The sequence below is a fragment of the Lynx rufus genome, unplaced genomic scaffold (assembly GCF_022079265.1).
Source record: "Lynx rufus isolate CCGP_SWC_20201006 ecotype Redwood Valley unplaced genomic scaffold, mLynRuf1.p SCAF_1, whole genome shotgun sequence".
In the NCBI taxonomy this organism is placed as follows: Eukaryota; Metazoa; Chordata; class Mammalia; order Carnivora; family Felidae; genus Lynx; species Lynx rufus.
The window spans coordinates 70,764,579-70,788,334 of NW_025814823.1; the positions used below are offsets into that span (position 1 = coordinate 70,764,579).

At 39.0% G+C, this 23,756-nt stretch overlaps 1 protein-coding gene across 5 annotated transcripts in view; it reads left to right on the top strand.

Annotated features, from left to right (window-relative positions):
- Nucleotides 1-23,756, top strand: part of UBAC2 (UBA domain containing 2) — a 172,547-nt gene that overhangs the window by 61,987 nt on the left and 86,804 nt on the right. The window lies entirely within an intron of this gene.

The following is a 23,756-nucleotide window of genomic DNA, read 5'->3' on the forward strand; positions in this document are numbered from 1 at the left end:
ATTTTGTCAAATAATTTTTTTTCATCTACTGATATGGTTTACTTAGACTGCTTCTGTGGTGTTACATTGATATTTGAGTGTCAAACATTCCAGTCATTCCTGTGATGAACTGCACCTAAAGTATACTCTCTTTTATATATTTGCAGATTATTTATTTATTTATGTAATTTATTTTTTAATTTACATCCAAATTAGTTGGCATATAGTGCAACAATAATTTCAGGAGTAGACTCCAATGATTCATCCCCTATGTATAACCCCTACTCCTCATCTCAACAAGTGTCTTCCTTACTGCCTCTTACCCACTTAGCCCATTCCGCCCACCCACAACCCCTCCAGCAACCCTCTGTTTGTTCTCTGTATTTAAGAGTCTCTTATGTTTTGTCCCCTTCTCTGTTTTTATATTATTTTTGCTTCCCTTCCCTTATGTTCATCTGTTTTGTATCTTAAGTTCCTCATATGAGTGAAGTCATATGATTTGTCTTTTTCTGACTAATTTCATGTAGCATAATTCCCTCTAGTTCCATCCACATTGTTGCAAATGGCAAGATTTCATTCTTTTTGGTTGCCAAGTAATACTCCATTGTGTGTGTGTGTGTGTGTGTGTATATACATACCATACATATGTACATACCGCATGTATGTGTGTGTGTATGTATATAAATGTGTGTATACATACCATATATGTGTACATATATATACATATGCATACACACACACACACACACACACACACATACCACTTCTTTATCCATTCATCCATCAGTGGACATTTGGGCTGTTCCCATACTTGAGCTATTGTCGATAGCACTGCTATAAACATTGGGGTGCGTGTGCCCCTTTGAAACAGCACACCTGTATCCCTTGGATAAATACCTAGTAGTGCAATTGCTGGGTCATAGGGTAGTTCTATTTTTAATTTTTTGAGGAACCTCCATATTGTTTTCCAGAGTGGCTGCACCAGTTTGCATTCCCACCAGCAGTGTAAAAGAGATCCTCTTTCTCTGCATCCTTGCCAACATCTGTTGTTGTCTGAGTTGTTAATTTTAGCCATTCTGACAGGTGTGAGATGGTATCTCATTGTAGTTTTAATTTGTATTTCCCTGATGATGAGTGATGTTGAGTGTTTTTTCATGTGTCTGTTAGCCATCTGGATGTCTTCTTTGGAGAAGTGTCTATTCATGTCTTTTGCCCATTTCTTCACTGGATTATTTGTTTTTTGGGTGTTGAGTTTGATAAGTTCTTTATAGATTTTGGATACTAACCCTTTATCTGATATGTCATTTGCAAATATCCTTCTCCCATTCTATCAGTTGCCTTTTAGTTTTGCTGATTGTTTCCTTTGCTGTGAGAAACTTTTTATTTTGATGAGGTGCCAGTAGTTCATTTTTGCTTTTGGTTCCCTTGCTTCCAGAGACGTGTTGAGTAAGAAGTTGCTGCAGCTGAGGTCAAAGAGGTTTTTGCCTGCTTTCTCCTTGAGGATTTTGATGGCTTCCTGTCTTAGTCTTTCATCCATTTTGAGTTTATTTTTGTATTTCGTATAAGAAAGTGGTCCAGGTTCATTCTTCTGCATGTCTCTGTCCAATTTTCCCTGCATTTGCTGAAGAGACTGTCTTTATTCCATTGGATATTCTTTCCTGCTTTGTCAAAGATTAGTTGGCCATACGTTTGTGGGTCCATTTCTGTGTTCTCTATTCTGTTCCATTGATCTGAGTGTCTGTGTTTGTGCCTGTACCATACTGCCTTGATGATTACAGCTTCGTAATACAGCTTGAAGTCCAGGATTGTGATACCTCTAGCTTTGGGTTTTGTTTTGTTTTGTTTTGTTTTTAGGATTGCTTTGGCTATTTGGGGTTTTTTCTGGTTCCATACAAATTTTAGGATTGTTTGTTCTAGCTCTGTGAAGAATGCTGGTGTTATTATGATAGGGATTGCATTGAATATGTAGATTGCTTTGGGTAGTGTCAACATTTTAACAATATTAGTTCTTCCTATCCACGAGCATGTAATATTTTTCAATTTTTTTGTGTCTTCTTCAATTTCTTTCATAATCTTTCTATAGTTTTCAGTGTATAGATTTTTTCACATCTTTGGTTAGGTTTATTCCTAGGTATTTTATGTTTTTTGGTGCAATTGTAAATGGGTCGATTCTTTCATTTCTCTTTCTGTTGCTTCATTATTGGTGTATAGGAATGCAACTGATTTCTGTGCATTGATTTTATGCATTGATTCCTGTGACTTTGCTGAATTCATGGATCACTTCTAGCAGGTTTTTGGTGGAATCTTTTGGGTTTTTCATATAGAGAATTGTGTCCTCTGCGAGTGAAAGAGTGAAAGTTTGACTTCCTCCTTGGCGATTTGAATGCCTTTTTTTTATTCCTCTGTGTTGTCTGATTGCTGAGGCTAAGATTTTCAATAGTATGTTGAACGACAGTGGTGAGAGTGGATATCCATGTTGTGTTCCTGACCTTAGGGGGAAAGTTCTCAGTTTTTCCCCATTGAGGATGATATTAGTGGTGGGTCTTTCATATGGCTTTTATGATCTTGAGGTATATATATTTGCAGATTGGATTTGTTGATATTTTGTTGAGAATTTTTATGTCTATACTTATGTGTTATATTGGTCCATAGTTTTCTTTTCTTGTAATATCTTTGTGTGCTTTTGGTATTAAGGTAATGCTGGTCTGATAAAATTAGTTGGGACTTGTTACCTTCTCTTCTATTTTCTTAAAGTATTTCTGTAGAATTAGTATCATTTCTTCCTTAAATATTTGACAGTTTTGGCCAGTGAAGCCATGCGGGCCTAGAGTTTCTTTTTTGTTTTGTTTGTTTGTTTTTGTAGGTATCTTTTTTTTCTCCATGACTTCAGTTTCTTTTACATATTAACAACTATAAAAAATTATTTGGATGTTTACACACACACACGGGTGTTTACTTATAATTGCCAAAATTTGAAAACACCCAACATGTCCTTCAGTAGGCGGATAAACAAACTTGGTTACATCCAGACAATGGAATATTATTCAGTGCTAAAAAGAAATGAGATATCAAGCCATGAAAAGACATGGAGGAACCTTAAAAACATATTACTAAGTGAAAGAAGGCAATTTGAGAAGGTTACATACTGTATGATTTTTAACTATATAACATTCTGGAAAAGGCAAAACTGAAAAGAGTATAAAAAAATCAGTGGTTGCTAGGGGTTAAGGGGGAGGGTGGGATGAATAGGTAGAACACAGAGGATTTTTAGGTCAGTGAAAATATTCTTTATGATACTGGAATGGTGAGTGTCTGTCATCATACATTTGTCCAAGTCCATTGAATGTACAAGAGTGACCTGTCCTATAAGCCGTGGACTGAGTGATAATATAGCAGTGTAAGTCCGTCAGCTGTAACAAGTATACCACGCTGGTGGAGGATGTTGATAATGGAGGAGACTATGCATGTGTGGGTGATATCTCTGTGATATCCATTATACTGTGAACCTAAAACTGCTCTAGAAAGAATAAAATATTCAAATGAAAAAACCAGTTTAAATGTTTTTTTTTCCTATTCTCTATTTTCAGTGTCACTGATTTTTTGCCCCATCATTGATATTTCCTTCCTTCTTACTTTGGCATTAATTTGATCATCTTCATCCTTCCTTAGGGTAGAGGCCTACATCATTGATTTGAAACCTTTCTCTTTTAGTATAAGTATTCAATGCTATACATTTCTCTTTAAGCACTGCTTTAGCTGCATCCCACAAGTTTTATGTCATGTTTTGTTTTCGTTCAATTAAAAACATTTTTGGGGGTGCCTGGGTGGTTCAATCAGTTAAGCATCCAGCTCTTGCTCTCAGCTCAGGTCTTGATCTCAGGGTGGTGAGTGAATTCAAGCACTGTGTTGAGAGCTCTGCACTGGGCATGGAGGCTACTTAAAAAAGAATGTGTGTGTATGTGTGTGTGTGTTTTCTGACAACCCTTGTGAATTCCTGTTTGATTCATGAGTTATTCAATAGTGTGTTGTTTAATTTCCAGGACTTCCCAAATATATTTCTATTACTGGTTGCTAATTTAATTCTGTGTATTCAGAGAACCTGTTTTGTATGATTCCAGTTCATTTCAGTTATTGAAGTTTGTTTTTTGGTCTGTCTTGCTGACTATTACATATACACTTAAAAAGAGTATGTATTCTAGGGCACTTGGGTGGCTCAGTTGGTTAAGCGTCTGACTTTTGGTTTTGGCTCAGGTCACGATCTCATAGTTGTGGGATTGAGCCTGTGTTGGGCTCCACACTGAGCATGGAGCCTGCTTAGGATTTTCTCTCTCTCTCTCTCTCTCTCTCTCTCTCTCTCTCTCTGTCTCTCCTCTTCCTCCTCTCTCTTTGCCCCCCTACCCCCGCTTGTGCCTGCTCCCTCTGTCTCTCAAAATAAATAAACATTTTTTAAAGAGTACGTATTCTGATGTTGTTGAATGGTATGTTCTATGAATATCAATTCAGTCAAGTTGGTTGATATGTTTTATGTCTTCTCCCTACTGGTTTTCTGTCCACTTGTTCTGTTAAGGAGTGAGGAATGTTGAATACTTGAGCACTAATTGTGGATTTTTTAAAAAATGTTTATTTATTTATTTTGAGAGAGAGAGAGGCAAGGAGGGACAGAGAGAGAGAATCCAAGCAGGCTCTGTGCTGTCAGTGCAGAGCCTGGTGCAGGACTTGAACTCAGAACCCGTGAGATCATGACCTGAGCCAAAATCAAGAGTCAGATGCTTAACCGACTGAGCCACCTAGTTGCTCCTAATTGTGGGTTTGTTTATTTCTCCTTTCTGATCATCCTTAATTTCAGCTTTCAATAGTTTCCTCTTTAATTCTTAATGGAATACTTCCTCCACAAGTATTTTCAAAGGTAGTCTTTGTACATGGCAAAGCTATGACCCCTCATATAAATGAAGATATTTTTTCATTTGCTGTCACTTCTAAATAATAATGACTTGTATGGATAAAAACTTTAGGGCAGAGTTCTTTTTCCTTCAGTATTTTTGTGGTATTCCCCCACAAGCTTATTGAATCTCCTCTGTCTTGAGAAATCTAAGGTTGATCTTGTTCTTTTGTCCTTTGTTTACTAGTCTTTGCCTTTGGAGGTTATTGAATTACCCTTGACTTTCTTTTTCTTTTTTTTTTTTTTTTTCAACGTTTATTTATTTTTGGGACAGAGAGAGACAGAGCATGAACGGGGGAGGGGCAGAGAGAGAGGGAGACACAGAATCGGAAAGAGGCTCCAGGCTCTGAGCCATCAGCCCAGAGCCCGACGCGGGGCTCGAACTCACGGACCGCGAGATCGTGACCTGGCTGAAGTCGGACGCTTAACCGACTGCACCACCCAGGCACCCCCCCCTTGACTTTCTTAAATATCACTGTGATGCATCTACATATAGGTTATCGTTATCTGAATTGTATGGCTAACCTTTAGTTGAAATATTTTTGTGTTCTTTAAATATATTCTTTCCATCCCCTCTCCTTCCCAATCAGCCTTTTATGCTGACTCCCAGGAGAGTTCCTTAGTTGTTGTTTTGTGGGCTTTTTTTTTTTTCTGGCTTGGTAATTTGTTCCTTAACTATATTAATCCCATCTGCTATGTTTTTCACATTTAATGTGTTTCCACATAGTCTGATTTCATACTGTTAATATTTTTTCTTTGTTCTTAAGTTAGTATAGATATTAATACAGATTATAACTTGGTGTTCTTCCAAAACTTCTGCTTCATTAGTAATACTGTGCAATTTGTTGTTTCTCTTTCGTTGTGGTTGTATTCTAAGGATGTCTAGCTATTTGGGCCTCTCACTCATGTTCCCTTGGGGCATATTAAGCTGTTTTGGCAATGACAGATCAGATAAGAGGGGGAATGAGCCCCCCAGGATAGAGAACCCACAGTCACCACAGAACCATTTGTCACCCACTCTTGTTGACTGATGTTCCATCAGGCATGTAGGCTAGTTGGGAATTCACCGTCACATTCTTCTAAATAAACAGTATTGGGAAGGACTAGTTTCTTTATATGATAATGTGTCCGGGGAGGGGGGTGCAGAAGGATATAGAGGAAGAAGTAGGTGAGGAAATGCTGTGCCAGTACCAGCCTTGCGATGTTGTTGACAAATGTGGTGGCGATCTTACTGTGAATACTCCGTGGCAGTTTGTGATGAGGCGCTTTGGATTGGTTCTGGTTTTCATCTCTCTTGGTTGTACACTTGGCAGGCCCTGTCAATCAAGGAACTCATGAATTTCTCTTCTTGAATTTTTCCTGAATTATTTTGATTATCTCCCCTTTCAGTTTCTTGGTTCTCTCTTTCCAAAGATCCTCTTATCTTTAAGCCTTTTTTTTCTCCTTTTCCTTTTTGTAATTTTGCACTCCTTGCTGGAAAACTACTTCAGTTCTGTCTTCTAATTTTTCTAATTAATGTTTTAAAATAAACTCTTACGAAGGACAGCATGTACATGGAAAAGTATATCCTAAGTTTGGAGCGCATTGAATTTTTACAAAGTGACATCCTTTTAAACACCATCCAGATGAAGTAGAGCATCTCCTGCACTTTTGCCGCCTCCCAACCACTACTTCCTCCCCAAAGTCTGTACTGACTTTTAACACCTGGTTTATTTTTGTCTGGTTTTGAACTTGGTATAAATGGAAATGTAGACTCTGTGTCTAGTATCTTTCTCTCGGTTTCATCCATGTTGCTGCACCTCTTAGTAGATCCTACTGTGTCATTACTGTGTAGTGCTCTGTCATGTGAGTCACTACCGTTTATCATAACATTTGACTGTTAGTGGACATTGGAGTTGCTTCTGATTTGGGACTATTACAAATACTTTTGCTGCGGACGTCCTCAAACATGTCATTTGTGTGTATATGTACACACCTCTGTTGGGTATGAACCTGGGAGTCGGAAGCTGAATCAGGGTGTGCATATGTTTACCTTCAGACTGCCTTAGAGAATGTATTGCCAGTTTTCCTGTGGGTCGGGCATTTGGGAGCAGCTTGGCTTGGTGATTCTGGCCCAGAGTCTTTCACAAGGTAATAGTCAGAATACCAGCAGGGACCACAGTCATCTGAAGGCCTCTTCCAAAATGGCTCACTCACATGGCTATTGGCAGGAAGCCTCAGTTCCTCACCGCGAAACTGCCTAGATATCAACATGACATGGCAGCAAACTTCCCCCAGAGCAAGTGATCCAAGAGAGTTAGCAGTCCTTTTAGTCATTCTGGAGGGTGTATTGTAATATCTTATTGTGGTTTTAGTTTGCATTTCCTTGATGGCTAATGAGATGAAGTGTCTTTTCAAATATTGAGTACTTATACTTTTGCTCTCCTAGTTTTAATATCCAGTAGTTCCTTTTTATTTTTGGAATATCCATTTTGGCTGGCATCTTGGTTTTTTTTTTCATGCACCTAGTATTTTTTCTTACATCTCTCATGATATTAAGGAGAATCCCTGCCCTGCCCACCCCCCCCCCCCCCGCCAAGGTTTTCATTTCCCTCCACAGTTTCTGTTTCTTCTGAGTTCCTTCTTTTCCTCCTCGTTGTCTGCTTCTGATCTTAAGGGTTTTCTCTGAGCCTTTGGCTGTTTATATTTAAGATCCAGCTTCTAAAAGGGGCTGATGGAAGTATGCAAGGCACTGAATGACCATGGACTTCATTGTAGGGCCTCGTGGTTTCACTATGAACTAACTCTCAGTATTAGGATCTGGACATTTGTGTCTTTTTTTTCCCCCCTCATGAATTGTCAAATTGCCCAAAGCATACTCTCTCATCTACTCTCTGTAAGATGTAAGCCTGGGAGCCTTAACATTTAGTATATAAACTTTGATTTTTAGTATTCTATTTGCACACTCAACTGGGCATGGGAGCCCCCCCAGTTGCAAGATATTCCTTGTTACCATTTCTAGATAAGAAACGTTAGTCATCTACTGGGATAGGAAGGAGCCCTCAGCAGATAGGCAGACTTTTGGGAGAGGATCAGTGCTCAGACTGCCTCTTCGCAGTTCCAGGCAAACCTGGCTTCTCAGATCTCGCTGTTGCTGGTTTAGTATTGCGTTTTCTCAGATATGCCAAGTTAGCACTCTGTTCCTGTTTTCCTGCTTTGAAAAATTTTTACATTCGTTAACTCTTCTCTATCTTTGTGGGTTTATGCCTTTAAGGAAATCTTTTAATGCCATTCTTACAAGGTTTTAGGAGACAGCAGAGGAGGCAAGTACATGTGTTCAATCCACCATCTTTAACTGGCAGTATTGTTTAAAAGTGTGTGTGTGTTTTAAGAACACTTAAAATTGTGGAATCAGCTTCTTTTTTCTCCATTGATTGTATCAGATACATCTACAGGCATTCAGAAATGGTATTTAAAGTCCTGTTTCATCCCAGTTCTCACCCCGTCACAGCAAGCATGAGCATTTCTTTAAGGCTCATTCTTTGTTTCTTTGCAGATTGTGTTTTAGGCATTGACCTAGTGTTCTCTGTAATCTGCTGGAGGGGTCGTGGTGAAGGTGAAGGGAGCAAGGAGAAACATTCTTGGTCTCAGGATCTGTCTCCAGGAATTTAGTGTTCTATTCATTTCTGCAAATACCCCATTTCTAGCAGGATAAATTTCCTACTAACCTCATCATAGAAGGACCTTTCATGTTGTTCTTGATGATCACACATGTAACATAGATCTTGCTTTATCCAGTTTTCTAAATCTGCTTTTTGGCACTGCAAGGGATAAAACTTTCCAGGACTGGGCACAGATGATTCAGGAGGTTAAGTAACAAATACTGTCATGCCACCATAATTATTTGATGGACCAATTTGGTTATTTGGACCTATTTAAAAGAATCAGCCATGGATATTTAAATGTAATTCTGAATTTTGTAGTCCTTTGTTAAGATTTTCAGTTGGGCTGTGGTGTTACTGTGATAAAAAGTGTTGGTGCCAAGAGGTGGTGTTAACTTCTAATCTTAAAAGTGCTGAGGGATCGGGTTCTCTATAGCTGAGGGCCAAGTGGAGAGTAGCAGCACACCTATAATCATCTGTGGTCATCTTCAATATCAACCGTTGGGATATTTTAAGGGAAGTGGGTATTGTGGGCAAAGTTAACAATAAGTGACAGTTAACTTTCTAAATTTTTTGTCCCTCTGTCTTGAACTTGGGCTGAATATTTAACATATAAATAGTCATCATATCTTGAATGGTGATCAATGGCTTTATTTAAATTTTTTTTTAATTTTTATTTATTTTGAGAGAGAGAGAAAGAGAGAGAGTCAGAGCGCGAGCAGGGGAGGGCAGAGAGAGAGGGAGACACAGAATCCGAAGCAGGCTCCAGGCTCTGAGCTGTCAGCAGAGAGCCTGAGGTGGGGCTCAAACTCCCAAGCCGTGAGATCATGACCTGAGCTGAAGTTGGACACTCAACCGACTGAGCCACCCAGGCGCCCCTATCAGTACCTTTATTTTAGAAGAAAAGCTATATTTCTCAAGATAAAGATAGAGCCACCAGGACCTCCAGATTCAAAGTGATCACATTAATGTGTTTAGAATGATAGATTAACTGAATTGAATGAATAGATATTTTAAATCTCTTCTCTCCTTTGCTCCTTATTAAAAAATACTTTGTGAAATTGGTTTGGTTATATCTGTTTTATTGGTAAGAAAACAGATTCTCGGAGAGACTAAGAAATCTGCCCAGGAGTATGAGATTCAGTTGACAGAGTTGGAATTTTGACCTAGATCACTCCTAGATCTAAAAAACAGAGTAGAAGTAGAAGTTGACAGGTTCATGGTTCATCCTGTTTATCAGTTTGCAGAGGATTATGTTTCTGAGTATTGATCACAAGAAATGTTTAGGCGTTCTCTCCTAATGAATTTCTCTTTATAAAGTCTACTGTGTAACTAAAGCCTTTGGAATTTCAGTCCTGTTTCCTTCCCAGTCTCTCTCCCCTTTCTATTCCTCCCACCCCCCTCACCCTTTAACTTTTTCCCACCCTTCTTTGCTCACCCCTAGTTTTTCTTCCCCCCTTCCAGGAATACCTACTGGCATGGCTGGACTTACCAGAGATTTTAATAAGTAGGTACTAAAATGTGATTACACCAAGCAAAGTTGACTAATGAAAGAGAAGTTTCTGAACACTTATTTAGAATGAGAGATATGAGATAATAGCTTCAGCTCAAAGGTGACTTCTTGCAGAAGCTTTTTTTGAGCAGCTTGACCTCAGACTAGGTCACAGTCTCTTGAGAGATTCTTTCCTAGAACACTTCTCACAGCACTCACTACCATTGAAATTGAATAATTCATTGTATCATGAATGGTTTAATCGTCTCCTCCACTAGAATATAAGCTTTATGCAAGCAGACCATGTCAGTTTCACTGCTGATCATGCTTCAGTTAGCTGATTGGCTCCACATAGTGAGCACCTGTGTTAGCTGGATGGGTGAATGGATGGTGGATGGATGCACAGAGTAAATAAATGGATGAAAAGGCATTCGTCTTTTGATTGCATTTCTTCTGCTTTTGTTTGGACTATTGCAGGAGCTTCCTAACTGTTCTCAGTGTTACCATCTCAAAGCTATTATCTGTATTGTTCCACACTCCCCTAGGTTATCACCAAAGGAGATCTTATCTTATTCCTTTCCGCCTTCAGAAACCTGTGACTTCCCACTGCTATTTGTTAGTAAGGCATCTCAGAGTTGAGTTCCAACCAACCTCTGTAGTCTCGTTTTCTCTCATTCCCCCCCTTATACTCTACACACCAGCTACAGAGCATTATTCACCACAACCTATCACTCCTGTGTCATCTCACATCTCACTGAATTTACGTATGTAGACAGTCTGCTTGAAGTGTCCTTTCTCCCTTGCTTGGCAGATTCTACTTATCCTTCAAGACTTACCTTGGATATCTCTACTCTGTGGAACCCTACGCCAGCCAGAATCCATCACTCCTTCCTTTGTGATCACGGGTGACTTTATCCTTACAAGTTACACATAACATTTATTATTTAGTTTTGTAATTATTTACCTAATTGACCCCCCTCTCAACTTGATGCTTTCTAAAGATCAGGCTCTTCCTCTCTTTTATGGCTCTCAGTATGGAGTGTCTGGGAGACAGCATGGATTAGTGAAAAGAGTGTTCTTTAATACCAGAGAGATGTGGCTGTGATTGAAATTTTCGTCAGCCACGTGCTAGTTACTTGAATTATTCTTTTGTACTAATCCCCTTTCTTTTTCTTTCTCTCTTTCAGTGAGTCAGAAAAATATAAGTATTGAATTTCAAATTTAAGTTTAGTGGTATTTTTAAAGGATTAAAACATGGATTTATAAAATTATTTCCAACATCTTATCTAAAGAGAAACATAGAATTCATTAATTCTTAGGTTCTCAGGGTATCTTTTTTCCTAACCAAAGTTTCCATCTCTCCATTGGTTCAGTGTTTGGGTGTGTAATGCCCTGTGTCTAACATCATCTGTTAGGAGTCAGTGAGGACACCCATTCGTATCCCAGGCACTGTGTGCCACCTTGATGTCACTTTAATCCTCAGAATAATCCTCTACCGGGGCACCTGGGTGGCTCAGTCGGTTGAGCGTGTGACTTCTGCTCAGGTCATGATCTCATGGTTCGTGAGTTCAAGCCCCATGTGAGCTCACTGCTCTCGGCACAGAGCCCACTTTGGGTCCTTTGTTCCCCCCCTCTTTCTGCCCCTTCCCTGCTCTCTCTCTCAAAAATAAATAATGGAAAACATTAAAAAACAACAACAGAAGAATCCTGTACAGTAGGAACTACTATCCTCTCCTTTGAGAAAACAAGCTCAGAAACTTGAGCACCATTTTCTGTAAAGTGATGAAAGTAAAATCGTGATGTTAGAAGATAAGTAAGGAGAGGAAGCGGCTTCTGTTGCCTCACTTATGCATTTGATACTGTCCTAGGAGCGATTAGGAAACAAAGTTGCTACTCTGTGTAATCAAGATATTAGTAATGTTTGAAGCCCAATGTCTTCAGAGTCCAATAAAATGGCATTCAGAGTTTCTTACCTTGGAGATTGTTGGTTAATTGTGGAAGGAGACTTGGGCTTTTCACACTGCAGGGAATTCATTGACAATTTCAGTGGTCAGAGCGGCTTTCCAGAGGATGGATTTAATGTATCCTGTTTGAAAGGGTCTGTAGGCTATCATCAGAGGTTATGAAAAGCCACATGAGCATTGATTTTATATATGAATGTGAGGACAAAGTTAACCTGTGTGAGGCATAGTTAACCCAGTTTTCTCAACTTTGGTCAGCACTTTTAGCTGCATAGTTCTTTGCTATAGGGGGCTGTGTTGTGAACTTTGGGGTGTTCAGTGACATCCCTAGACTCCACCTACCAGATGCCAGTAGCAACCCCTCCCCCCACCCAATCATCACAGCTAAAAATGCCTCCAGATCTTTCCAGATGATGCTTGGGGTGGGGGCAAAATTACCCCTGATGGACAGCCGCTGATCTAAACTGAGCTATTACAGCACTTCTCACCTCTGTTTTGAAATCCCATAACATGCATGGTGCTGAGTGGTAAACAGAACCTTGAAGAGAGCCCACACCCTTGAGTTGCTGATGGCCTGTGAAGCTTGTTGAGATCTTTTGACTAGGTACAATATTTCTAGTAGGTGACTGAAATAGCTTTGGTTGAGGCTATTAGTAAAAATTTGTTTCAAAGAAGTTTAACATCTGTTTTCATTTCTGCTTTTGTAACTTGCTTTGCTACTCAATTCCTTTATTTTAGATGTCTTCCTCTTAGAACTTAAAATATTTGAGTATATGTCAGAATTTCCAGTTTAATGGGAAATGTTTTATTTGAGCAGAAATAAAAAATATTAGTAACATCAACTTAGGGTAGGACAGTGGAAAGTTTAATGTTAAGTTAAGCTGAGATGACAGCAGAGTAGATAATAGTGAAGGGAACTTGAAGTCTGGTGTATTCAAGATTTACTTCCTGTTCTTGTTTATCATTGGAAAGTTGCACCTTATGAAAGATTTGAGATTCAGATCATTGCATTATTCTAAGAAAAAAAAAAAGTCAAAATGCTAACCACGTCTCGGTAACCATAGCAAAATATACAGCACACAAAAATAATCTATACCTATCTTAGGGTTGAATTTTTTTGTATGCAATCTATGCTGAGTTCTGAAGTATCTGATGTACTTTTATTATCTGACGTCAAAGGGAAAAAGGCTTTCTCAGTTAGGAGAGCACAGGCATGCCTGCCAGTTGAAGTAATAGAATCAACTCGGGTTTATTTAGCGGAAAGGGAGTTTGTAATTAATGCAGTTCAGAGAATGTCTGGAAGGGCAAAAGAACCAGCCATGGATGCAACGAAGCCAGAAAAACACTCAAAATAATCCCCTCCCCTAAACTGATACTATTTGTTTACTCAATGGTTAATGGTGGTTTCTAGAACCTAAGATGAATTCACCAGGACAAGTTGGTCTGCATTAATTTCAGCTCTCATGCTGGTGCCTGGAACAGTGCTAGGTTCATAGTAAACCCTAAGTAAACATTTGTTGTATAAATAAGTTAACATAAGGATATGTTAATGTTAGCAACAACATGGAGAAAAAATACAGAGTAGCATTATGAAATGTTAATATTATATATTCTATTTGGAGATTTTTTTGGATAGCAGGATTTACTCCTTTTTTTAAGGAATCTTGATAAATGCATATTGAATAACTATTTTGTACCCTAGAGTCTTATTGTCCGTATGTTCCTGATTTAAATGAACGTCCACAACAATCTTACAAGAGTGGATGTTAGTCTCACTGTGTCTGTGAGAAAGCAGAGGTTCTGAGAATTGATTGAGTCACTAGGGTCATGTCTGCGTATTTAACAGGCAGAGCCTAGATTGAAATTCATGCCTGTCTGACTCTTAACTCAGACATTTCCTTTTGTGTAACACAGTTTTAATGCATTTTTTAAGGTAAAAAATGTAGTTCATGGTTCTCTCTTTGCTGAACTAGAAAGTAATTTGAGTGTGTAAATTCACCAAACTGGCACTTCCTATATACATTTTCAACTGCAGTGTTGCAGATGTTTATAAAAGTAGATGTTACTGTCTAAAGACAGCTGTTAGATTGTATTCAAATTTTGTTGCTAAAATGAGAAGTACAAAATAAGCACATGCTGCAAGAAACTTTTCAGATTGGGAGACTATGCCCCATGGAACAGGTTCTGAAAAAGTACTAACTACATGCCACTCCAGTTATTTGGCTATTAATTTTCTTTTAATTTATGTTTTATTTATTTTTATATTTTTGAGAGAGAAAGAGACAGAGTGTGAGCAGGGGAGGGGCAGACACACACACACACACACACACACACACACACACACACATGCAGAATCTAGCCTGGCATGGGGCTTAAACTCGTGAACCTCAACATGACGAGCCAAAGTTTGGACGTTTATCCAGCTTAGTCACCCAAGCACCCCTATTAATTTTCATTTAATAGAAGAAACTGTGCTATTCCTCTTCAAGCTCCCCAGTGCTGCCACTACATTTTATACTTAAAAACCATTTTTCTTAATGCTTATTTATTTTTCACAGGGAGAAAGAGAGCAGGGGTGGGGCAGAGAGAGAGGGAGTGAGAGAGAGAGGATTTGAAGCAGGCTTCTCTCTGTCAGCACAGAGCCCATTGCAGGGCTGAAACTCACGCCATGAGATCATGACCTGAGCCGAAGTCAGCCCGTCACCCGACTGAGCCACCCAGGCACCCCCCAAACACTTTTGAAGTAATTCTGGCTTATAGAAAAGTTACAGGAAGAGGACAAAGAACTCCCTTAGCCCATAAACCCGGATGTCCTCATTATTAACATTGTTTACATTTGCTTTGTCATTTTCTGTCTGTGTATGGTATTTTCCCCGAGTCATTTGAGAGCAAGTTGTAGATGTAATGACCCTTTATGCCTAAATACATCAGTATGTATTACTTTATTCATATTTGGCAATTGTCCAAATAACGTCCTATTTTATAGCAAAAAGAAAAAAAAATCTGGTCTGTGGTCCAGTCCATTATTACATTGTGCATTTAGTTGTAATGTCCCTTAATTCTTTAATCTGGAACATTTCCCATTCTGTCTTTGTCTTTTATGACCTTGACATTTTAAGGAGTATAAGCCAGTTACTTTACAGAAGATGGACCTTATTTTTTTTTTAATTTTTTTTTAAACGTTTATTTATTTTTGAGACAGAGACAGAGCATGAATGGGGGGAGGGTCAGAGAGAGAGGGAGACACAGAATTGGAAGCAGGCTCCAGGCTCTGAGCTGTCAGCACAGAGCCCGACGCGGGGCTCGACCTCGTGAACCACGAGATCATGACCTGAGCCGAAGTCGGACGCTTAACCGACTGAGCCACCCAGGCACCCCAAGATGGACCTTATTTTAATAATGCGTTAAAATTAAAGTTTTAAAAATGAAGCATTTTTATTTAAAATTTCATTTAAAAATGAAGCAAAAATAATTTGTACTTCCCATGTTTTTTTTGGTATAACCTGTTAAAGCTTTTTATTATGAAAAATTTCAGTCACAAAAGCAGAGAGAATAAGAAATGAGCCCGCTTACCCAGATTTAATAATTAACATCTGTTCCCCCAAAAACAAAGTAATTTAAGTATTTTGAAGCAATTTCAAGACATCATAATATTTTCTTTCATGTTCTAAAAAATAGTTTAGTGAGTTCTAAAAAATAACATTTTCTTGTATAACTATATTATTTTACCTAACAAAATTATTTGTAATTTCTTAATATTATATACTGCAAAAACTATGTTCAGATATCTTCTGTTACTTAGAAGCCCTTTTATACTTGGTTTTGCACTTGACTGTGATGTCTTATTTCTTCTTTTTAAAGTTAAATACGCCTTCCTCCCTTTTGGTAGAGTATTTTGGTATTTTCTATGGTATGATGGATACACTGAGATTGGCTTGCTCATTATCTGTTGCATGGTCTTCCTAGGGTACCTGCACATAAAGCAGAGGGTGGAAAGCTGAATGCTTTATTTCTTAAGCCCCCTTGCATCCAGAGTTCTGGGTATGATTTAGGCTCTTCCAGTCAGAAGAACTTGTATGGTGCTTATCGAGTTCAGTGTGAGCCAAAGCAGGAGCATATAGATACCAATTTTGTGGTCTAGTTCTACAGACCCAACAGAGCTCTCGAGGTTATAGTTCATACAACTTCCTGGTTCCTAGATTCTACTGTAATGATGTAATGACTTCCTGATTTCCCAGGGTCCTGAATGTGGCAGAGGAAGCCGTCTTCCAGGTAGACCAATTGTTCTGTGTTGCTCCTGGAGGCACAGTCTGGACTTGCCCTTCTAGCCCTTTCAGCAGTTTTATAAGTACCTAAATCTGTGTACTAAGTCTTTTTTTTGCCCAAGACATCTTGAGAGCTATTCTGTTATCTGTAAGTAAATCTTTGCTGATAGGACTAGTAATCAAGAAAATTCAACTTTTACATTTGACTTCAAATGTATGTATACAAAGTGGTGTACCTGACTCTAAAATACCTAGATTTGAACTGGAACATGGTTTAAGGAAAAGGAAGTGGCCCTTTGTGTTAGGAGATCAGTGGAGCATTATGTGTGTGCGTGTGTGTATGTTTATGAAACACAGTCTTTTCATGTGGATTTCTAGTATAGCCTGTTCTTTGCTGGTGACTTTGTCACCAAAAGCCATCTCTTACTAGGACTTCTTGAAGGGCTGTTGAGACCATTCTTCCATGTGATCTTAAAATATGAATGTGACCCCATGTGTCCCATTCCTGTCTTTTTTTTTTTTTTTTTTTTGTATGATTTGGGTTGTGCAGCTCACTTGATTAGAGACAACGTAGCCACTTGATATATGCCACCATCTTTCTCTCTCAATCCTTGGTCAGTCCCTTATTTTCTGCTTCCACCCGTAACATACCAAGAGTATGGGAATGTGTTGGAGACTACACTTACCAGGCTTTAAAATATATTACAAAAAAGTTTCAAACATACACAAATGCAGAGAGAATACTATGATTAACATGTACGCATCACCTTATTGGCATTTTGCTGAACACACAAGTTTCAAATTGTTTGACAACTGGATCCTTAATGGGATACTTTTTTTCTTTCCATGTGCCATTTTATCATTTGCTTCCTCAGTTCTGCATGGCCAAGACCTACAGAATCTTTCAGCTCTGCCCCTGCCTCCGACTGACTGGTCTCTCCCTGGGTGTCTCCAGAGACCTGAGTGCATGGGTACAGGCACAGTTGAAGGCCATGTCCCAGGTAGAGCATTTACCAGGTTGTGGGACTACAAACAGGGATGCTTTGATTTCCTTGTTCTGTGAGTATTGTGTGTATGGGTCTGTTTTAATGATGCCTTCTTAACAGCTCTTCTTTAGGTAAAGCTAATAACACTCAAAATTCATGACCTTTCCTTGCTCTTGATCCTTTAACAGGGAAAAGAGGCAGTCATACACAAGCACTTGTGATATTTTCCTTACCCTCTTGAGTTGTAATATGTGTATGGTAAGGCAGTGTGTAATCTAGTTGTTATATCATTTTTCAAACCCGAATGCAGGCAGTAACCTCATATATTTTCACTATATATGTTTAAAAAAAATGCCTGTGTTTCACAGACGTAAGGGGAAAAATTGTAGAACTGGTGCCCTCCTGCAATAAGAACACATCACGATGTTACCATTTTTAGCGCTCGATTAAACCTTATGTAGCCTCCTTGTAGTTTCATTCTGACACATTTTGTTTTCTTCTCAAAACCTGCATGGGAAAAGTCTTTCTTAAAAGTATAGAAATCAGGAATAAATATTCTCACACTCTGAGAAAACTAATAAAAGCCAATCAAATGCTACTTGAATTCTTGGTTTCGATCCATTGTAGTAGGTAGCCATGTGGGGCCGAAGACTAAGGTGCCCAGGAGTGGCTTGCTGTGTAGTTGACTAGACAAGACATTGAAAAAGCATTATTAGCAGCAAGAAGCCACAGAGTAGGTATGCAAATAAAGACAAAAAGAAAGTCTTTAAAACTTTTGAGGAAGATAAACTATTGAAGAATAAGATCATGTATTTTCCTATATACGTTACCCTCTTATATGGTTTCTTCTTTCTAACAGCTGCAGTGTGGCAGAGATTTCTTTGAGGTAGAGCAGTCTGGATGTGTATTATCAGGGAGACATTAAACAAATGTATGTGTCATACATTGCTTCCTCGTATGTGGAAGGAAGAGGAAAAGCTAGGGGCACTCCTCGTACTCGCAACGGAAAACCTTTCTTTTTGGAAAGGGAATCCTGACTGATTTCAGTGTCATTCCAGTTTCCAATTTAGTATACTTTTCATGGTCAATATTTCAATATGAAGCATGTGTTATCTATTGCTGTCTAGTAAGTTATGACAGGCAATAATAAAACTCCTCGTGTGTCATACTTTAATAGTACAAATCATATAGTAAGTTCAGCTAATATTTGATGACCTGTAGTCAACATACATTTTATGAGCATTATCAATGTGCAAGATGCTGTGCTTGGAGTTACTCAGAATAGAAAGAAGGAAAATTCAAGGTCTCTGCCCCAGAGGAGCTTGTGTTTTGTTTGAGGAATGTAAGCATAATGCACATGAAATAATAGATCGTGGGCAGTGTGATGTTGGCAAAGAGTTTACACATTATCTTTTTTTTTTTTGAAATGTTTATTTTTATTTTTGAGAGCGAGTGAGCCCATGTGTGCACATGAGTGGGGGAGGGGCAGAGAGTGGGGGACAGAGGACCTGAAGCAGGCTCTGCGCTGACCGTAGAGAACCCGATGTGGGGCTTGAACTCAGGAACCCTGAGATCATGACCTGAGCCAAAGTCAGACATTTAATCGACTGAGCCACCCAGGCGCCCCTCCACGTTATCTAGTGCTGTTGTTTCACTGAGAAGAAAACTGAAATCTAGAAAGGCTAAAAGACTGGACAGAGGTAGTTAGCTGATTAACAGTCAAACCAGAACCAGGCCCCAGGCTTCCAGGCCAGTATGTTTTCCCTTTTCTTTTATTATAGGATAATATACATCTAAAGTTAAAACTCTGTGGCATTGGCTATATAAAATCCAAATTAGTCGAGGAAAGGAAGATGGGTGGCTGTCAGCAGTCCAAGAAGAATTTAAGGAGGAGGTATGATTGGGATGTGAATATAAAGAATAAGTAGAGGAAGCAGAATAATCCAGTGATTGAGAACCAAATATTTGTTGTGTTCATGGTACAGAATCAAAACCAACTCCGTTAACTTGAAAGGTACATGTTGGGCAATAGAGGGAAATTCGGTTGCAGGGGCTTGCAAGTGTGGGAGAGGAACCTGGACTTCGTGTGGTAGATCATGGGGAACTGTTCTCAGTCCTGGAGCATGAAATGACACAATGAAAGTGGGATTAAGGAAGATTATATTTGTTTGCCAGGAGAACTGAATAGTGTCTGTATTTTTCTTTTCTTATGCTCTGTTTATTGGTCTGTTTCATTCTAAGTAGATTAAATACTGTATTAGTCAGAAAACCAGCTTATGTTATAGCCACAAATTAACCTGAAATCTCGGTGGCTAAATACATAAGTGTATTTCTTACTTGCACTCCTTGGCCAGCACAGGTGGGTGGGGTATGAGGTGGGAAGTTCTCCATTTACTCATTCAGGGATCTAGGCTAACAAAGATTCCCACCATTTAGAACATCTTTGGTCACTGTGGCAGGAAACAAGAGGGGAATGGAATATCTCTCACTGCTCTCTAACACTTCAGCCTGGAAGTGACATATGTCACTTTTGCCCCCAACCCATTGGCCAGAAGTAGTCACACATATTCCCCTAAGGGAATTTGAGGGTATTTCATCGACAGTGTCTCTTCTTTCCCAAGACTCTTTGAAGATCTGGACGGTATAACTTTACTTGTTTAAGAGAAATAATACAGTAATTAAGAGGGCATACCCTGGAATTTGACTGCCAGGGTCTAGAGCCTGGCTTCCCCGCTTATAGCTGTGTGACTTTGGGCACCGTACTCAGTTTCTCTGGGACATAATTTCCTTGTCTGTAAAACAGGGATAGTAATGAGATGAGCCTCACAGAAATATTATGAGGCTTGAATGAGGTGTGTGTGTGTGTGTGTGTGTGTGTGTGTGTGTGTGTGTGTGTGTGGAGAGAGAGAGAGAGAGAGATGATATATATGTATGTATATTGCTCAGAGTATTATGCCATGTAACTGTTAGCAAGCATTTGTTGTTGTTGTTACTACTCTGCTGGCTTCCAGTATAGCATCTGAAAGGAAGGCTAGTTTCTAACTGTAGTCGAGGGGCTGGGGGAAAGACGCTGTAGTAAATTTAGGTGTGAGATGCCAGCATCTTTTCATCCCAGAAGAGATGGGCAAAGGAACATGCATAGAGGGACACTCAAGCAGCGGTCACTGGCTAGATCCCACAGATGACAGGAGGGCCATCAGGAGTGGGTGTCTGAGAGAATGAAGCTTGAGTTTGCAGAGAAATTGGAAGCCCTGCAGGAAAGAGGGTGCATGGAAGCCCTGATGTTCTGGTGGAGGATGCCGGAGCCACAGGAAGGCACACAAGGCGGTGGGGGAGAGAGCCATCTCTTAATGGACCTGCTTCTGTAAGCGGGGACATGCTTGCACTCAGAGTCAACCTCCAGGCATGGGGGTTGGATGCTGTGGATTTCATTCCTGACTCCACCTCTCCATGTGACCTGGCACTTGATGTCCCTCATCACCAAAATAGAGATAATAATTGTCCCCATCTCTTAGGGCAATGAGAAGTAAGTGAAATAAATAATGCCTGTCAAATGCTTGGAAATGTGGCATGAAGGAAGGACTCAATAAATGTCCTTTTTAGCTAATGGAGCTTTTATTTTAAAAGAAATTTAGGGATTATCTTTTAAATGACCATTTTCTCAGAGTTTGATCTAAACAGACCTACACTGGCAGGAGTTCTCATGAGTGCTTTTAGCCCTCCCTGGATTCGAAAGAATGGGCCGTGTTGTCACCAGATCAGCTTTTCAATTTTTCATTCTGCCCTGAATGGTCAGTAGGCAAATGTTTTTAACTTTGCAAAGAATAACAAATTACAATGGGCTAAAGAGTGATCAAAATAGACCATTTTAAAAACCAATTTAAGATCAGTGCTTCCCCTTTTAAAATTGTCTGGTACTTTTTACTGATTGGTAGGAGTCACTGCCCTTGCCTCTTGAAATATAAAATTATTTCCAAATAGAATGTATTCTGTATCTAGATTTAAATTGGCTTGTTGAGTAATCATCTCTATTTTTTAATATGCCTAATTTAAATTCAGAGTCTTAGAGGATCACTGTCTTCAATTACACATATGCTCTAGTATATATACTTTAGTATGTGTAATTAAGCATGTAAGGCATGTCTTTTCATTGAAAATTAAGAACTTCACAGATATTTCAGTAGAGCTTTAGAATTTTGTTGGTAATAGTACAAAACAAGTGCTATTCAGTTAGATGGATATTTGAGAATTTTTTGTGAGCCAGGCTGTATACCAGGTGCTGTGCACATAACAGATGGTATCCTTGTCTTCATGGAACTCACAGCCCAAACAAGTTTATAATCTACCTACTGCTGACTTTTTGTCCTATTTAGGAATTAGATGGTCTCCTGGCATATAATAAAACAGTTAAGCCTTCTAATACTTTTTCAGGGTCTGTGTGATGCAGTTCTGTCTACTTTGTGGCTAGGATATAGACTTAGGGTTACATTTCCAATGTTGCCTCTCATTTACCAGGTGCCTTTTCTGAACTTGGGTTTCTTTTTAAAGTCTGAGTGATACTATGTGCTCATCCTGTTTCACAGGAATATGAAAAGGAAGACGTAAAGTATGGACTGTTTTGTAAATTATTGAGCTTGTGACGTATAACCAATATTATTTCTAACATCTAACATTTACTATTCTGTACCATCTATACTATTCTATACTGTCATTGAAGAGTTGATGCATTTATACTGATTCAAACTAAATAGCTTTGAGGTTTTTTATTTTAAACTAACCAAATATCCTTTTAGGAAAAAAAATTATGGAAAGATAAATATGATTAGCTGCTGTAAAACTGTCAGCTTTCCTAGATGAGTTTTTCTAGTTCGAGATGATAATTTAAAGTTGTTAATAACATATCACCTGATTCATACAGAAAATACTTACAGGTTTGTGATTTTCAAACAATGTGTTGTATATAAGGCCACTCCTTTGTTCTGTAGCAGAATACAAAAATTATACAGCACTGTCCCTGTTCTCCAAGTTTACCTACTCCATGAGGGAAATAAATGTAAAGCCAACTAATAATACAAGACAGTGGAAGGGTGCCCAGAGGCCATGGGTAAACTATGGCTTCATGAATAAAATAGGCAATAAGGGCCTTTTGAAGGAGAGTGAATAGTTGAATTTGCCTGAGTACCAGCTTTTTTTTTTTTTTTTTAAGATTAGTTGGAGATAGGTTTAAAGTTTACCTTTTTGGCAATATGACTACTGATTGGGGAAAATCATTTATATGGATTTGCGGTATATTTGAGGCAGGAAGCAGAAAACTAAACAGATAAAAGAATGTGGTATTTCTTGGCTGAGTGACATAGATGTTTACTTCCTTGTTTGAAGGATCTTAAGATCCTCAGCACAGAGAGGACTTTCTCATCTGCTGCAAAGCTGCCCGTCGGCTCATACATAAGCTGGTCTGTGCTCAAATGTTGTCACAGAATTTGTGCACCATACAGACGCTCTGAAGTTAAGGAGGCTTTCTTTCAGGTTTTCCTTCAGTTGCTTTCATAATTGTTTTGGGATCCAATGCAAATGACCGTGGAAGTGCTACCTTGCATAACATGTAGTCTTCTGCTCTTTCTTACACTTCACGTTTGGAGGTTTATGTGTGGAGTGAGGAAAAGGCCCTCACATCCTGACTTCCATCCATGTTGTCTCACCTGTCTCCATCAGCTGTTACAAAGATCAGTGCCTTCTTTTAGTCAGAGGCTTCAAGGTCAGCAGCTCTTTGTGAAATTCACATAATACAAATCCGAAAGTACTCAGTAAATGGTGTAACCATAGAGATAAATTTTCTTACTGGATCAAAGTTGAAAATGAGTAAGATAAGAATTCAAAAGAAAAGATTTCCAGGATATAAAGCCTAATAAAAATTTTAAGCATGACTTATGATGTAGCATTTAATTTCTGTATGTTCCATTATCAAAATTGGTATCGTTACTAACATAAATACTGCATTGGGGCAACTTGAGGATTCAGTAAAACAAATTTGAGCCGGCAGACAGGGTGAATGCACTTGTAAAGGTCATGCTACTCATGCTCAGGTGTTTATGTGAGCAAGTGTATAAGGTTGTAAAGAGTCCTGGGAGCTCTTCAAGTTTATAATTTTGCATTTCCCCCTATCTTATTTAGGCAAGCAGTAGCTATACCTCCTGCTGCTCATCCTTACCCTTTCTGGTAACCCAGACCATTGAAATGCAGAGGAGGGAACTACCAACCTATGAATAAAAGAGGAATGATCCCCTAAACCCAAGCATATTTGCAAGTTTTTTTATTCCCAACCAGAATTCAGCAAGTGGACACTCCTCTCAGTGTGTACCTCCACATAAAATCCTTGTCATATTCCTGAGCTGTGGACCCTTAGCTACTGGCTGCTTGGGAAGAGAGCTCAGTGCTCTCATCTGCGTCAGTCACCATCATTATAATGTTGCCATCCGAATCTATCCACTGCTAG